Raw genomic sequence first — 19,130 nt, forward strand, 5'->3', positions numbered from 1 at the left:
TCTTCCCATAATTTGATAAAATACACAGATGTTATTCCATTAGTCGATGGACCACCATTGCAAAATGTCCATAAGATGTCCCTTGAGCTCCTTTGACTTTGGGTTCTGTCAGTTATGGTAGTCACTTGGAATGGCAGAAGTGTTTTGTGGAGATACTGGGCACCAAAGCCACCTCAGTGGTGCACTTGCACTGCTTCTTATAAGGCTTCTTCATTGTTTGATGTGGTTTCTGCAGTAGTAATTCCTGTAACATGCAACTCAAGCCATGGCGTTTGCCCAGGCTGGGCTCTTGCTGGGTGGAGTGAAGGGTTGCCTGTTTCCTATACAGCCATTATCACAGTGAAAGTCAAAGGGCAAAGGCTGAGGAGGGCAGGACTCTGGGCACCTGAGGTGTCCCCTACCTCCTGCCCAAGCATATAGTGTTCACCATCAGAGAGGAAAGGGGAAGAAATGTGCTTTTCCAGGCACTTGTGCAGGGAGGAACTGTCTTCCCTCAATGTTCAGCTGGTGTTCTGAATGCTAATTTGTGATTATCCTTTGCTTAATGTTTGTTCTTTCTGCCATTATGGATGAAAATTATTTTACTACAGTGTTTGGCTTAATGACCTTCTGCAGCAGTGGACCAAACCAAATGAGATGTTTTATAAAGTGGTTTTGTTAATTTGCTTTAAAGCTCTCTGTTATTAACTTACTAAGTTCCTATTGCATTACAGCAGTGTTCATATAATTTTGATAGCTTCATGGCAGGCAGAAGGTAGCTCCTATCAATAAAGGATGTACCAACCACTGTTTGGTCATCACCTGGCTCCTCACTACAAGCCCCCTTTCCCAAATGCAGAATTTGAATTGTGAATAGCATACTAGACTGTGATATCTCAGATCTCAAAAACTAGAGAGACTTGGGACTGATCAATATTTGGATGAGCTACCTCGTTAGATACTGCGGAAAATGCTGCTGGTGATTCACTCAGTGGCAGTCTTCTGTCTATGAGTCAGGGCTGAACAAATGCCACTGCACAGCATTAGTGGGTCGTACCATTCAGGGGCATTAACTGGAGATTTTTACCAGTTACAGCTGTTGGAAGATCACTGATTTTCCTACCTTATTCCAGTTTAAGTATGGCTTTCCAGAGCTGGACAGCAGTTGTGGCAGAATACAGCAAAGGGTTTCCACAGTTCCTTTTATCAGGTACCACTCACTGGTAGCAGTGGGGCCAAGAACAGCAGTGGCAGCAGTGGCCGTGGACACCACTGTAGGCAGCCACAGATTCTGGCTTTGTGTCAGACTGTCCAGTTTGAACTGATGATGCAGCACCAATTGTATGTGCCCCACTGCTGAGAGCCCTGGGAGGGAGCGTCCTTCATTCCTCCTCCTGGCTTCCCAGCCATGCATTCCTTCATTCCTCCTCCTGGCTTCCCAGCCATGCATTCCTTCATTCCTCCTCCTGGCTTCCCCCGGCTGCTTCCCCCACACTTCCCTTGCAGGTAAAATCAAGACATCTGTGTGGTGTTTTGGTTGTATGGGTGCAGACATAGAGCTGGGACAGGGGATAGATGAGAATGTTTAGGGCTCTTCTCCCCATCCAAATGCTGGTCCTGGTGGTGTGTAAGTTTGCACTACATGGCACAGTCCTTCACCTTTTTCTTCCTTTTTAGCTCACAGGTGTATAAATAAGTGTATATGAAGTTCCATTTTCTGCTGGAAATCTGGTTAAAGTCACCTAGAAATAATTCTGAATAAATTAAAAGTGGGTGGAAGGCATTGGGAATCAGTGTAAGGACCTCTTTGTCTCTCTTTAGGGACTTGTGAATAAATGGATTTTTCTAAACCAAAACTAAACTAGATTGGAATTATTTACAAACCTAAGTTGCCTACATGGTTCTCAGGTACTTCTAGATGATTGACCAAATGCTCTTGCTTTCATCCACTCCAGAACTTCCCAGAAGGACTCATTCAACACAGAATTTCTTTACAGTAATGTACCAGATACACATCCAAGTGCTAATGATGAACATTTATGAAATTGATATTGTAGATAAATTCAGCAGAGGAGAGGTGAAGAGACAAATACAAAAATGCATTGCAGAGTACCCTCTTAACATACAGTCGTATGTATCATAATGCCCTCCTTCTCTGGCTCTCACCTTTTCAGTCAAACCAAGTTACTGTCTCCAGACAACTGAGAAGAATTGGTGTTACAACAGTCATTATTTCAGGTTTGCTTTGAGTTGTATTTATCCAGCAAAACATGTAGCAATCTGGTGCTGGGACCAGAACTGAGCAACTCATGATAGTTTTGAGACCTACATTATTTGATCCAATCCTCCAATTCTCTCCATCCTTGCAAGGAGCCTCATCCCTGGAAACATTTAAGTCTAGGTTGGGTGGAGCTCTAATAAGCCTGATCTAGTTGAAGATGTCCCTGATTATTGCAGGGGAGTGGACTAGATCTTTAAAGATCTCTTCAAAACCAAACTATTCTATGAAGCATTCAATAGTTTAATGGGGAAACCCTCCAGTTCTGAAGTTAAAATAATGTGGCTTAAGTTGGAGAGTTCAGCAAGTTTCTCACACACAGCATGTGCCTCCACAGTGAACAACCCATTTTCACACTTAGCTGAATTTATAATCACCTGTAGCACCTCTGCCAGGAGGGACAATGGTGGTCTCTCTCGGTAGTGGCAGCTCTGCTGCTGTCACGGTTGCTGAGCCTGTAAGGGCAGTGGTAGCCAAATGTAGATCAGCAGACCTGCAGTCAGATGTTAGAGTGTCTTTACAAACAGATTTGTCATCTAAACTTCACTTGAAGACACTAGTGGGAACATTTACCCTGACCTCACAGGCCAGAGGAGAGCAGTTTGGATGGACTGTGGGCTATGAAAGCCATGAGTTCAGTAGCACTGCTGCCTTCTACCACATAAGTAGCATCAGTGCAAAACACAACAATTAAAGAAATACAGCTGGTGCTTATTTTCTAAAACAAGTAACTAATGTATGACTATAACTCCCTTAAAGTAAACTTGCTGTATATAATAGCAAGGTGAATGAGGTTTAATTTTGATGTGCTGGCAAAAAAAAATGCAGAAAATTTTATTATCACAAAACTGAGTTACTGATTCCTCGGTGTCATCGGGCATACTGTGTCTTCACCTGAGCTGCATAGCATTCTTTTATTTGTCCAAGTTGCTTTCAAAGAGGCTGCCAATCATTATAAACTACTTGCTGGTTTCTGATTTGTATGAAAGGTTTTGAACTGTAAAACATCCAACTTTAATATCAGAATGTTTTATCAAAATAAAGGTTTGCGGACAGCATTTTAATGCTAGGCATGATTCACCTCAATGGTAAAATATGTGTTTGTGGGGAAAAGGGAATCTCAGATTTAATTGATATCATCAGCTGTGTTTTTACACAATTGGTGAATTAGTAGAACTCAAAACACATTGAGGAATGGCATATAATAAAATGCTTATCATGTCTATAACTGTTTTTGACACTTGTAGAGTAAGTCTTGTATGATATATTTTACCATGCTTTTCTCAAAACACTGGTGGACACAAATCAACAACTCATTGTCTTCTTTACCTGCTGTTCAGGACATGGATGATGAACTAAATAATTATATGACAGGATTGAACCAGCTAAAACTTTAGAATGGTAATACCAAAAAGAAAGGGAGGATTAAATGGATAAAATTACTAATCCTATCAGAGGCAACAAAATTCAACTATTCACATTACAGAAATAACTCCAACACAGAATCAGGAATTTGAGGGAAATTGCAGTTTCTTAACTTCAGAGGTTAGCTGGAATCTGCCATTTCCCTCCTACGGAATAATTTCATTTTCTGGAAAAAATTCCCTTGATTTCAATTGGATTACTCTTAGAACTGGTATTGAATAACAAGAACAGGTATGGAAATGTGCACTTAAGGTGTTTGAGCACTAAACCAAACCAAATTATTTAAGAAAAATTAATAAGTCAAAATTTTTTAATCTTAGTACCATGATTTAGACTTCAAAAACATTCACTGGAGCACATATGACAGAGCAACTTGTGTGGCACTTGTTTTTCTGTTATGTACATTTTCCAACAGGAAAAGTAAAATGCATACACACAAAGATGAAACACAAGGTTTAGAACTCAATGTATCTTAATTAAAATGGAAAAAATATATGATGTAAACCTACTTGTTATAATATTACTTTTCAAACTCAAGTAAAAAAGCTAAAATGCAGTGAAAAATGCCTCACAGTTATGTAGATCTTGGCATTCTTGCAACTGATCATTTTGTACCTTGCAAATCTTTATTTGTTGAAATCAGCCACTTAGTTGAACTGTGCTTTTCTCATCATGAATTAAAGCTATGTTTTCTTATTATTTTTTGCCTTGAAGTGATATTTAAAACAGTGGTTGTAGACACCAAAAAAGCAATATTTATTGTCCTCATTATTTTAGAAAACACTGATGTTTGTATTTGCTTTATGAATTGAGGTATTTTTGAACTGTCTTTAGTCATCTCCTAGTTAGCAGTTAGCTTGTGATAAATAAAGTTGAACAATCAGCCAGCCCTGGTTGTAATTAAAATGTTTACCAGAAGCATACTTTGAATTTGTGCTTCTGCTTGGTGTTGGTTGGAAATAATTTTGTAGCCTTCCTTTTCAAACTGTGGTGAAAAATTAGACATTAAAAGCTCCATTGTATGGAAAAAAAGACTTAGGAAAGTCAGGTGCAGAATTCAACTGGATATGTTACTGAATTACATTTTTTACAACCTTTGTCCTTCTTGAATATTCAGGAATTTCTTACGCAAGTTTAGATTTTTCCAGGAGATTTTCTCTTGGGATAAATAGTAGCTTTCATCTGATGGACCACTGAAAGTCAAATGTGAATTTCTTTCTTTTGCTGAAGAGCTGTATCTGGCAGAGTTTAGGAGGGACTGAGTGTGCTTAGGACTTTTTGACCTAATTGAGTTGAGGGGAAGTCACCTGTCCAATTTGAGCAGCTATGCCCCAATACTGAGGAGTTCTAAAAACCGCAAGATTTCCATTATCTCGTCTTGAAATTCTGAATTTGGGGGTTGTGCTGCAAATATTTTGGTTTTTTTCCAGCCCTTTGAAATAACAGACTCATGTTGTGGTTGAAAACAAAGAAGTTGAAGAAAGTTTTCATCAACCTCTTCACATAAGAGTGTATTTCAAGCTTGTTCAATAAAAGATCTTGCAGTGCAAGTCCTTGTCTGGCAAGATAACAGCCTGAGTTCCGTGTGCTCAGGGAATACTAATTAGTCTCTTCATTCAGATTTTCCTGGTTTGTTTTTTTGTTTGTTTGGTTTTCCCCCAAGAAGTCTGAATATTTAGCATGTCGCCAACATTCTTTGTGGTTTTCCAGAAGAATTTAACTGCTTCATGGTGGCTTGGAGGTTCCTCTCACATTTATTTCAAGTATTTTTCTTCCAAATGAAGGATCCAGATGGTGTGAAAGCATAATCTGTGTGTTTAGACAAATGCTGTTCACACCTAAAAACTCCATGACAGTGGAAATCAAGTATACTTCACCAGCTTCAGAATAATGAAGCCATTGAAAAATCTTCAAACCAGGATGAGTACAAAGAACAGCCTTGTCTTCTGAAGTTCTGTGCAGTGAAAAGCTCAAGTCATGGATGATGAGGTGTCTCAGAGATGTTAGCAGTGTCAAGCAACTGGCAATTGGTTCCTGTGACAGGAAATAGCTACGGCAACTCAGTGCTACAAGCAGTAGAAACTGTCCGTATTGTTATTGGAATTGTAGTTTCATCCTTTTTAATCATCATGTGTTCTAAGTGAATTTGTTTTAGCCCCCAGACAAAAAAAAAAATGTCTTGCTTTTATGTGGTCTCTGTTCATTTGGGAAGAATGATACTGGTTAATGTGTACACAACTTCTCAGCAAATTGAAATATTTAGCTGGTCACTTGGGTAATGCAATTGCATTGGCTGCAAAAAAGTTTGCAGCATGGCAGGATTAAAAAGGGGAATAAACTTGCGATGAAGGGCTATTAAAAAGAGACACCACCCCTGGCTTAGGAGTCTTTGAGATACGAATTGCTAAAGGATGGGAAAATGTTGATAAGTATTCCTTTGTAGCTGCCCATTGCTTTGCTGTTGGCCATTGCTGGAGGCAGGGCTGCAGCAAGGCTGTTACAAAGAGCTGCTCTTTGGGCCTTTTAATCTACATGTGCTTTTATAGTTTTTTTATGTGCAAAATGATTGTAACAAAAAGTAGGCTATCAAGAAATTAAATTACGTTGTGTTCATCTCTAAGGAAAAACTATCCCTTGAAATGAGAGGCCCCAGACAAGGTTTTGTCCAGCTCTGTATGTTGGTGTAGTTGGTGATGAACATTAGTGTATCTGAGGCATGAGCAGAACGCATAAGTACCTCCTATGGTCTTAGATTCTTGGCAGGAAAACTTGCTTAACGAAGTGAAATCCCTCTGTTTACCTTGAAGCGTCTCTTTGGTTCCAGCTGATTTTGCTTTATCTCTGTAAACTATTTTATTCTGCTTTAATTTTCTCCCAAGCAGCCTGTAATCTTTCCATGCACTTCAAGCAGAGACAGTAGGTAGTTAAAACTTGTCTGTGTCTGATTTGGAAGGCTACTGCAGACACTTTTGTGCAAACTAAAAGACTCCACTGAGTCTTCACTGTAGAACTGTGCAGCTTCTGTTTACTTTTGTATGTTTTTACAAATAGACAACAGACAAGCGGTTCCTAATAAACTATTAAGAATAATAAACAAAAATATATATAAACAAACAGTCTGAGCTTCTATCTGATATTTTTTCACTTCAGTGTTCTTTAAATCCAAGCAATGGATATGTTCAGTGATGGTAACTCAAGCAGATTTATTGTATGCTAACTTTCTAAATGAAAACAACCCTAGAATTCTTGGATCTGTCTTTGGAAACAAGGCTCACACAGCTTGAAATTTCACTGATGGTGTAAAAAAGGGCTAACTATATTTCTTCTTCATTGTCTTTGGTCTTGTAGGAGTCACTCATTTATTCCAGGGTAGATGAGCACCACCCCAAAGGCCCTGGCAAGTGATAAGCGTCCAGGGATGCAATCTACATAGCATAACCTTCTTGCCTCAGTAGACAACTCTTAAGCTCTGTGTTATGCTGGGAAGTTCCATGACTCTCTCTCTTTCTATTGTGCCAAAAATACTGGTCCATGTTTGCAGATCAGATTCTCCCTGGGGAAGATGAAACCTAGGATATAGTGAAGTTCTCTGTGGGCAAAACTGTAATTTGGAACTTTTGTCAGAAAAAGAGGTATCAAGTTAGTGAGAAACAGCTGCCATCTTGTACATATTTTCTTTACAAATATTTTCTTTCTAAGTACTTCAGTATTCTGACCATTTATTAAAATACAGACAAAGGAATTTCAAAAATATAGGAGCATCTCTTAATTAATTCTTCCCTTCTCCTTCATCTTTCATCAACTTTTCAATTTAGGTGTAAGTCTTCATACCAGTTCTTCATACCAGTAACTGAAGTGAATGAAGCATGAATGTTACATTCCAAAAGAAAAACATTTGCTTCAGGCCTTTGTTCATGGAGTGTTTTGGGGTTTCATGTTGCTGAGGACATTCAAGCATGGTCCTTACACGGTAACATTTATTCTGGAGTGAGCAATTTGTTTCATGCAAAATTTGAGATGTCTGGGGAAATGTTAATTTTGGATTTCCTAGTAAAAGGCATGCAAATTACATGATTTTTCCCCATTTTAGATTCTAGTCACAGTGCAGCCTGTCATTGAAGCCTTGGTTAGCTCTTTCTCCTTTTTTTCAGGCAGGATACTGGGTCTTCACTCTTAGATCAGTCACAGATCCTATCAATTTGGTATAATTTTTCATACCTTTAAATTAGACACTAGTGTTCTTGTTTTATTTTCAGTGTGGTGCAGCCCACAATTTTTTTTTCTTTTCCATGTTTTTGACTTCTGTCTGACTTTAGGTGAAAAATGAGTAGAGAACAACTCTGCCCAAATTGTCTGGTGTCAGACATAAATGTCTCACCATCTTCCTTTCTATTGGCACTTAGTGATGAAAGATATAGAGTGATGCAATGCATAAATTTTTTTGTTGTTGTTGCCTTCTGTGATCTGTAGGGATTCAGCTCCTCTGGCACTTTCACTAGTTTAACTTCAATTTAAGATTATTGTCTTTAATTTACTTCTGCTGCTGACACAATGGCATGCTCATTAGCCACTACAACACAAGCTGCTTGAAAAAATTCTCTTTATCTGGTGACACAGTTCCAACAGTTTTTGTCTAACGGAACATGAACTTTTACAGAGCTCCTTCTCTGGATATTTTTGTGTGTCTGGACAGAGAGCCCACTGAAAGGTATGACTGACTGCTACAGGGAGAACAGTTTGGCTGCAAGATAAGGAAATCAGTCTAGAGAGATCTGTCCATGCACACAGGATAAGATTATTTTGCCTATCTAAAGTCCTGTTCCAATCATTTAGAGCCTATTTATATTTTCAGTGATGGCATCTTATTTCTTAAAGGATTTTTATGAGAAGCAGTAAGACTCCTCTAGCCTCACAACCTCCTGCAATTCATAGGATGTTTGAGATTTTAGGTGCTGTGCTCAGGGCTGTGAGTCTTACCAAAGTAATTTGCTTTCAGTGGAGGAAAAATTTCCATATTCTCAATAAAGAATTTTGATGTGCAGTAGCTAAAGTATTTATGGTTATTCTAGTATTAGGTGTTTTAACATTTCATAGTGTCGGGGCATTTGATGCAAGGTATGTCAAAAAGATGTGGGACTATTTGGAAAATACTAAAGGCTAATGTGGACCATGTTAAGATACTACATTTTTGCAGAATCTGTCAGTGCCTTTCTTGGAATAGATTTGTTCATACCATGAGAGTAACCCCTGAGTATCTGCAAGACTAAATTTGTGGGCTGTTAAGCAGAGAACCTGCCTTACAGTCTTGCACACATCTCTTGTATCACTTTTTGAATTTTCCAGGAAATGTTTGTTGCCTGTAGACAGTCTGCCAAGGAATCTCATGTTAGTGGAAAGCAAGACTATGTCCAATAGCATTTTAGAGAACCTTGTTGGAAAGTGGTTTATCTGGAGTCGCTGTGTTGAAGTCAGATCCTCTCTGTAGTACGAATACAGCAGGAAAAGGTTCAGAGGAAGGAACAAAAATAGGCTGCTGTGTGAGGCAGAGACAGAAAGGTCAGGCTATTAGATGCTGTGCAGGAACAAACAAGGGATGATACAGTAGCTATAAGCAAAATTTTCCTTAGGTTCTGCAAAAGAATGAGCTCAAGGAAGTTCCTGGTGAGGTTAAAATGGCAATACCCTTCAAACTGATGAAATGTATCTCTCCGAAAGACACACCGACTTTCAGAACTCATTACTCAAGCATGTGTTTTATCAGGAGTTGAAGAAGAATTTCTGCTACTGCCTTAAATAAAAAACTACATACAAAAAATTATAAAATTTAATGTTCCAGGATGAGAGTTAGACACTTCCTATTTAGGGTCAGGAAGACACTTCCTCTGGAAGCACAGTAATAAGAATTGTCCATTACACAAGTTTTTAGCTTTCTATCTTGATCCAAATGTCATAATTTGTGACAGTGTTTCTCTAGATGAACCCCTGTTTGGCAACTGCTAGTCTGGTCTCGTCTAAATTTAAATACCCTTCTCAAATGTCTCAGACCCTAGTGCCCTAAAACTCGTATTTTTATTTTGTTATACACAATCATAAGAAATAACAGGAAATAGTTTCCTAGCTGATCTGAATACATACCCACTGACTTGTTTAATTAGGATTATGCATGTAGAGACAGTTTTCTGATAGTTTTTTCCCCCTAAAATGCTGTAGGCTAAATTCCATTCACCTCAGGTAACAAAAGTTAGATTGAAGCAGTGGTTTCTAGTTTAGTACCAGTGTATTTGTACATGTGTGAACAATGAAATACTCCTACATTTTTTGCTCTGGTACTTACCATGAGGGAGCAAGCTACCTGTTAAAGGCATTACTGATGCACCTTATTGTCTGTCTTAATTGAGGAGATGGAAAGTGGATGGGACATTGTCAAAGTGGACAACAGCAAGGTAATGGGTCATCGAGCAGTCATCAGTGTAGAAAGCAGAAAAATGCAATTAATCCTTGAAGTATGAGAGAATCTGCTGTCATTTTCCACAAAATAACTTCAATCAACTGAAAATTGTTTCAGCCATTTTTTTAAGCAATGTCTCTTCAGTGTGAACTAGAACGCCAAAAAATGTTGAGTAAGGTCAGTACTGTAACAGCAATTTTCATTCCCCGTTAGGAGTGTTCAATGCTTGAAATTTGCAGCTCCCTGGAGCAGGAGTTTTCATCCTTGACCTCTGATATCTACTTAGGACTATTTCAGATTAGTAAGTTTCATTTATTAGGTATTCCTTATATATGTGCATATACACACACACACACACACACACACACACACACACACACACACATCTATCTATCTATCTATCTATCTATCTAAAAGAATATGCTAAATTCTTTAATCTGGCTTTTGGCTTAATTTCTTTTTATATGGTGACGATTTCCATCTCCACTCTATCATTGTTCAGCTGTAATATCTCCTTCCCTTTGAAGCCAAATTATTGAAGTAATTTGCCATGGAAGGTTCTGAAACATTATTTATGAGTGCATTCTGTCACCCTCAGACAATATTCTGAGATGACATAATACAGCTGTACATAGCATTTCTATATTGTCCTATGCTTTGTTTTTTTTCTATACTTTTCCATTACAAAATATAAAGTATAATAATTCTTTTATTTTGTGCTAGAATTCTGTCAGAAGACACATAAAAGCCCTGCTCCATTTTTTAAGTTCTTGGATTAATTCTTATAGTGCAAAAGATCTGGGTAAGTTCTGACCAGTTTAATTGAGAGTATAAGCCAACTCCATACTTCTTAATGTTTGTTATATCTGGATTTGTCATTTCAAAGTGTTTTTGAGAATATTTTCATTGTTAGGAAGAGAAGTGACTTTTTTTAGAATTCTTCAATGGCTGAGTTCACAGTTAGCATGACATATGAGACTCATTTCCTCATTTGTTACTATTTAAAATGTATACTTATCCTCCCACTCTTCCTGAAAAAGTTCTGTTTCTTGTAGATTCTTTGCCCAAAAGCCTCTATAAAAGCTAACTTACCTCCTTCATCTGACAGACAGTGTGCAGTCCTTTTGAATAATGAATAGTTGATGCCTGTGAAGGTCATGTCTCCATGGACTTTTGATAGGGGTTTCTGTGGCAATGCTGTGAATGTTCTGTGCACCAGCCAGGCACTCTAAGTTGCCTTGTGGTCGTGGAGAGGAATAGGCATTTCTTGGGTGCATTTCATCTGCACTGAAAGCAGACATGTTAAAGATGTGGATGGGTTGCTCTCTCTGCCTGTGAGTTTCTTATGTTCCCTGGTCCTGGAGACAATCCCTGCCTGGTTCCAGGTGCAGCACAAAGCTGCTCAGAGCTGCAGTGCCTACCTTGCAACTTTGGTGCAGCTTGCAGAAGTGACTGAGGTGCAATGCCCAGACATCCTACTTGGTGGGAATAGGTATTATTCACTTTATGGGGCTGCATTTCCTCGGTTCATGGATTCCTCCTTCACCCTAAGATTTGCACAATGGGTGTTCTCAACTGTAGTGTTCATTGTGCACTCAGAATATTTGTAAAATATGCTGCATTACACTGGTTAGAAGTACAGTATTTTTCATCCCAGCTGCCTCTTTTCTTATATCAGTGCTATTGTGTGATCTCCTGGACTTTTTTGATTTTTATATGCAAAAGCTCTTACCCTGGGTTTAGTGACTCCTACAAAACTGCAAGCAGACAGAGTGTATGAAGAGTAAGAATACTGATTTGCAGGGTGCTATTTAATGAAAATTTGCCAAGGGTATCTTCTTCTAGAGGTTTAATGAAATTCAAAGTTGTTTGTGATGCCCCTATAATTAAAAGGAAAATGTTCTCTCCTCTTGTGGTTACTCATGTATTGATATGTTCAGTTGCGGCAAATTAAGTTGCATCTGAAATTTTGTTTCCTTCATCATGTTTGCTGGAAGATCCACACAGAGTTTTTTAATGTGTTTCCTCATCTTAGCTTTCATTGAGTTCCTTTGATTTCTATTGCCTGAAGTTTGTAAAATCATTCTGATTTTTTTTGCTTGTTTTGCTTTGAATTCCAACCTGAATTCCACGACATTTTATTGTTCTTACTTCACATGTAAATAATTGTTTTCTCCAATTGTCCTTTAAAGAAAGCATCAGGAAAATAATGCTCAGCCTTTGTAGAAAACTGTCTCCTAAATGGAGAACTACTTTCAGTCTTGCCAACAAAATAGCTACTCTCCAGTTGCTTTAGGGCAAATGTAGTTATGCATTTTTTTTCTATTTTGTTTGTTTGTTTTTGTTTTGGTTTGGGATTTTTTTGATTTTGTGTTTTTGTCTGACAGAATCATAGGTGAAATAGTGGATTTGGTGCCCAGAATTTTTTTAATGTGTCCGTGAGTCTTTTTCCCCTTCTTCATAGCTTTTATGAAGAAAAATTTCTCCCAGCAGGGAAAAAAAAAAAAGGGTAAAATTTTGATGCTTCTTCTGTGCTTTTTCAAGCAATACTTTTGCTCAGTCTCCCATATTGACTTATTGACTTTATAGTCCAGACTCTGTCTGTAGATAAAGTAGATAAATCTACTTGATAGAGTTATTTGGCTAAAATATAGCAATTATCAGGCAAATGGTGTTAAGATTTAGCAATTGGTTAATCAAATACAGTTGTCCACTAGCTAAGTCATACATTATTTTAATATAACCTCTGTTTTTTTCTAATTTGTCTTTACCGTGTTCTATTTGAATATTTAATTAAAGCAATCAATTCTGGGTATAAATGGGGTATGTTATGAGGAATGCATGAGTCCAAGCTAAGCTGTGCTGCACCATGTTGAGAGCACAGACCATGGTCATGACTCTCCAGTGATTCTTACTGCCCAGAGAAAGGTTTGGGGATTTTTCAGATTCATACTTTGCTGGTCTGCAAGAGAGCTGCTAAAGACATTAATGGAACCATCAGTACTGACAACAGTTTGGATTTGAACTGTAAAATAGCATTTCCTCTTTAAAATAATTTTTCAGTGCTGGTTGTCAGGTTACTGGTGTTGCAGGGACTTCAGAAAACAGACTGGGAGCAGGGGCAAAAAAGGTACAAAACCTGAGTGGGGGCATCTGGCCCAGAGCTTCATCTTCCTACACAAGCAGAGGATGAGAATACACCCAAGTATTATTGCCCACTCTGAGAGTGTCCTTGAGAGTGACCTTCTCCTTTCTACTGACTGCCAAGGGAGGTAGGAAGGGTAGTTTTCTAATTTAGGCACCTAAGTCTGGTACTGACAATTGGTAAGAGATGAATGGTGACATAGTAATGGGTTTGTCCTTATGAATTTTCCTGTGACATGTGCTGGCCAGTTAATACTTGCTGATGGTGGTGTTGATGAGGACCCACCAAGTTTAGAGCAGGAAACTGGAGATGATATCTTGGTACCACCAAACTGCAATACTGAATCCATTGGATTTGGTATTTCACCCATTGCTATGCAATGCAGCAAGACATACATTCATCCTGTCCTAGGCTTCCTGATTGGTGCTCTTTGTGAGCACTTTGGGATGAGTGGGGAAAAGATGCTCAGATCCACAATTTCACTTTACCCCCCTTGCACAGAAGGAATTCAATTATCTCCATTATTGCAGGGAAACACAGAGGTGAACAGGAGATGTTACTAAGAAATGAATGTGGAAAGCAATTTGGCGTTTTCATGTCCAAATCTGTATGACAGTGATACTTTCTTAATTGAAAACCATGTTTTTCTGCAAAAGAAAAAGAAAACCTGTCTTTTCTACCTCACAAAGTTAATTTTGGTTGTTAAAAAGAGCTTTTGAAGAGACTTTAGTGATTATTTAAACCTGCTTTTACTGAGAGTTTCCCCTGGATCTCTCACTACAGAATTAAATGGTGGTCTGAGTAACTGATTATTAGCTGTTACTGGACATATCCTTATATTTGTCTTGAGATCAGAGATCACACAAATGGATTTACCAGACTTCTCCACTCAGAGCAAGAGAGCTTGCCAAGGCGTACATCTAAGGGTATGTCTGGGCTGTGCATGGTGTTAAGAATCCTTGCTTTAGGTCTGGATATGTGTCTGTTCCTGGCTCCAGTTCTGGTGTTTTCAGGGCTGGTTTGGTGATCCTCCAGAGTCTTTTGTGCCTATTCCCATTATGCAGAGATATTACCCCCAGATTTTTATGGAAAACTGTTGGGTAGGAGCTAATAGAAAGTGGCTCATCAGGTTTGAAGTGATGTCTTACGCCTGAAGAGAGCAAAATAAATTTTAATGGAGTTATCCAGCCGCTTAAGTATTCAAACTCCTCACAGAGCTTGCCAGAAAGAATAAGACAGCTGTCATGAAACAGTACACAGCAGATGGTCTACAAATTCCCCTGAACTTTTACTCGACTCACCTTCTAATCCTACTGCCACCACTGAACACTGACTGCCCTCTTAAAACAAAAACCATTGAGGAAAAGGGGTCAGCTACTGACCAAGGCTTTCTTTCCCTAATTTTGCATTTGTACTTGTAAGTGCTGTTTTGGCTGTCCTAACAAGGTGAGATCAAAGAAGCACCTTCCCCATATCCAGGGGAGATTAGCTGCTGAGGGGGTATGCTTTCTTAAAGTGATTCTTTTCCCTGAAGTTGACTTGTATGACTCATCCAGACATAGAAAAGGGAGAGTATGTGGGTGTGAGAGGTTTGCACAAAATTATTGTACTCTCTCAATATTCTGTGTTTCTTGTCACCTGTCTGTAGTTTCAGAGAATCCAAAAATTAACCCTGGATGGAAAGCAAAGCATAGTTTTTAAATAATTATTTTCCTTTACTTTCATTTTCTGAGATGCTTTTCTGGAAGTATACTTAACTGACTTTAAAAAACATTTGAGATGTGATTTACACAGAGAGGATGACATGAGTCCCTCCCTCAAAGCAACATGTGCAGAAATGCCATGTTTGGCTTGTCTTACAGGAAAACAGAGAGATGGGATGGATGTTTGTGTCTTCTGTCTGGGCAAAATGCTCCTGAAGATACTGTTATTGTATTTTTGGGAGGGGTTTACTGTGTGGTTTGCTCAGGAGTCTTTGGGAAGGCTTCATTTAATGTTGATTATTTTTCATAGGTGGCCCCTCAGAACATGTGAGAGCAGCTTCTAAATGAAGGAGACAGAGGCAGACACCATTTGGTTGTCAGACAAGACCATTGTAGGTAGAAGAGGAGAAATAAAGAAGAGGAGAAATAAAGTTGGAATGTATTTCCCTGAAGGTGAAAAACTTCTGGAGTTTTAGCAACTTCGCTCATAATCTGAGAGTATTTTGGTGGCAAAAGAATAATACCATATGGCAAACACCAACAGCAGGGGAAAAGGCCATTTATTTAGCAACAGAGTGAGTGCCATGGAAAATGAACTGGGAAGCAACAGCAGAGAAACAACCTGGAGTATAGAGTGGTGAGAAGCCACGTGAAATAAAAAAAGGTTTACAGCACAAAAGAACACAGAAGACACAGGTGAGAAAATATGAGAGGATAGAGAAGCTAGGAAACGGGACTTAAGAGCTGTTTTTTTTATTTTCAGAAAGGAAGAAGACAAGAAAGATTAAGAGAGGTAATTGTAGCAGTGGAGAAAGAGGCTAAGCCAGAAATAGTTAGTAGAAAAGAGATTTCGTAAGAAAAGTAGGCTTAAAGAAATGTTCTCAGAGATCAAACAGTAAGTAAATTTGGTAAAATGTTAGAAAGAAAAATGGGAGAGTGAAAAATAAAGTTCACTTTATTTTAAAATAAAGTTCACTCTCTCTCTTTTGGGAGAGAATCTCTGTGCTCCAGGAAGCTTGATTCAGACCTATTTTGATATAAAGTGTCTTTAATATACTGAACAGACAACACCAAGGGGGTTTGAGGGAGCCAATCTGGCTGAATCTAAAAGGCAGTGATGCTGCCTGAAGCTCTGCAATGGGGAGGCCAAAGGGTGATTCTGAATTGTCAACCCCAGCAAGTAAGACTCACTCACCTTTGCAAACTTCTGTAGGGACTTCTACCAGCCCCTCTCTGCCTGGTAACAGGGAGACAGAGGGTCAGGTTTCAGTTTTTAAGGTACAAAAACACTGTCTCAAACCACACCTAGAAACCTGGTGAGGTCAAATCACTTCCTGGGCTATACATCCTTATTTGCCAAAATGGGATGAAGTAAATTAGGCTTACCAGAACGGTACTGAACACAGAGAAGAAAAAAGAAGGGGAAAAGAATAGAATAATAAAATAATTTAAATGAAAAGCATCCTCTGTATGCCTCCAAAATACAACTAGTACTGCAACTCCAGGCACCTTAGTGGTGCCCTGCAGGACTCATTCCAGCATTCCAGAGTCTGTCTTGGACTGAGGAGCCTGAAATCGCACACAGTATTCCACGTGAGGTTTTGCATCAGAGGAAAAGGCTTTGGGGCTTATATGCTAAAAAAACCCCGAAGGTTATAAAGAGAGAGCAAATGTTAGAAAATATCTGTAGCTGCTCTGTTATTAAATTTTTAAATTATAGGCATTTCCATTTTAGCGTAACTGCATTCAGTGTTGTAACTCTGATTCAAGAAAAATAACCTTCCAATAGTCTAAAAGCATGCAGTTTAAAAACACTTCTTCTTTCTCTCAGATTCCAGAGGGCTTTTTGTAGGGAAAGGAAGTTTTGCCATATCACATGCCTGATATTACAGAGATTGAAAATAGCAAAAACTACCAGCCAAATTTAGCATTACCTTGTGCTCAACCATGTTTCTGCTTATCTACTATGAAATAATACAGTTTATTGTCATATATTTATGGTTCACCCACTTTTGATCAAGCAAACCCCTCTTACTTGAGGCAAGAGAAAACTCTATTAAACACAGATATAGACAAAAAATTATTCATTAAATTTGTCTTTTTCAGGGATAATGTTGAGAGTGTGGAGCCAAAACTTCATTCAGAGGCTGCCCTGAGGCCCTTTGGGGTTACATTTTTTTTAAAAGCAGCCAATAACTCTCGCCTCCAGAAAGGCAAAACTCATTTCACTGACTCATCTTTCCAATAACAGTCACGTCATCCCTTTGAAAACAAGCAAACCCAACGACCAAATCCAAACAATTTCCTTGAAGGGAGTGTCAGGGAGAGAGTGAGCTTTTATTTTACCTACTAGCTCTACAGTGACAGTCAGAGGTGCCTGATGGGCACCTCAGAGGCTGAGGGAATACACATTAAATAAAATCATTGTAGGTGCTACCTTATGACATTAGTATCCCTATACCCTTAAGCAAACCCTGCTGTTACCACAGGGAGCTTTTGCTCTGCGTTACCCAATGTGTACCATTTGCATTCCAAATACCCATTGCATAAATATTTGTCATCCTCCCTTGTTTTGCTATGAGCTGGGTAAGCTCTTTAGGGCCGTGCCTCGTGATCTGGACACTGGGCTCATTTAGCCATGTTCCGGTCCACTTCCCTATGATTTCTCCCGTGACTTCTGACTGCTAGTGAAATTTCTCTGTACTTCAGCTCATGACTTATAAAATAGGATCCAGGGCTCTTGCTGGCCAAAGAAAAAGCCATTAACCCTTATGAGAATCTTGCACACCCAGGTAAGAGGCTGTATCCAGAGGATGCAGGAAGAGCAGTAGATCTGTTAGAATAAAGGGCTGATAATGTTTTGTAAGGCCAGACATAGCCCTCTCTGACTGGGTGTGTCCCCTTCACCAGGCACCTACATACCTACCATGGAATGAGGGAAAGGATCTTCAGTTTCTCCCTGCAAACATAAGTACGAACATTAATACTTACCTTTAATTCATTTAATAGTAATTAATACACATACTTACAATTAATACATACCTACCTGATCTAGTGGAAGGTGTCCCTGCCCATGACAAGGGGTTTGGAACTAGGTGATCTTTAAGGTCCCTTCCAACACAAACCATGATTCTATGATTTATCAGCTGTCTTTAAAAAAGTTATAGAAATAGACACATTTTATGGTTCTTGTGGTCTAGTTAATATGGTTCTGAACACTATAAAATGCTCATGGTTATAAAATGCTCCAGATAGAAATACTGCAAGTTAGATACAGGGTATGATAGGTATGAGGTTGCATGCAAATTTTTTTGCATAGTCCAGTGTCCCCTAAAGAGCATCTTTAACCAAACAAAAGGTTCACATTTACCACAGGCAGATCAGTAGATGTCTGGCTGACATGTATACATAAGGACAAGCTGCTACATCACAGGAAGATTTAAGGCTCTTTGTAATCTGGTCATGTTAGTCTAATTTGCTCTTGGCCTTGTGGAACTGAATAATAACTTGCCTGACAGAAAGGATGCTGTGAAGATACACTGTTTTTTAACAACCTTCACTAATGCATATGAAAGATAAGATGATGTCTCACACTATCATTGTAGCAGAAATCAATGAACTTACATTTCTTCACTGCTAGAACCAAAATACAGAACACAATTGTTGTCCTCTCCTGAGCTGTCTGGCCATTTTCACAGTGATATTCCTTGAGAAGCAGAGAGATGATTTTCAGGGTATTGAGGTCTTTGTCATCATTCTTCTTTTCTTACAGATTTTTCTTTGAATTTTAAGTTCACAAAGTGAGGGATAAGAAACACCACTGACACATGGAGAGAGCAAAGGCATTATTTTTTCAGTCTCAGGGTCTTTCTCAAGATATTTCAAGACCAAGATATTTTCAGTACATGGCAAAATAATTGGAGGTGACGTTTATCCTTTTTAGAAATTTTCAATGGGCCCTGGCTATTTCCATAATTTTTACTTTAGAACTGAGCTGGTTCCACGCAGAAGAAAATTTAAAATAAATGTTTGTCTCTTTTCTCAGTGCTAATTCTTTTTTAGACTTCAGAAGGGTTTGCTTGAAGCATAACTATTTTGCAAATGGCATGAACATTATGTCAGCATTGGCAACAATGTATAATATCACTGTTC

This window comes from Anomalospiza imberbis, chromosome 2 (assembly GCF_031753505.1).
Source record: "Anomalospiza imberbis isolate Cuckoo-Finch-1a 21T00152 chromosome 2, ASM3175350v1, whole genome shotgun sequence".
In the NCBI taxonomy this organism is placed as follows: Eukaryota; Metazoa; Chordata; class Aves; order Passeriformes; family Viduidae; genus Anomalospiza; species Anomalospiza imberbis.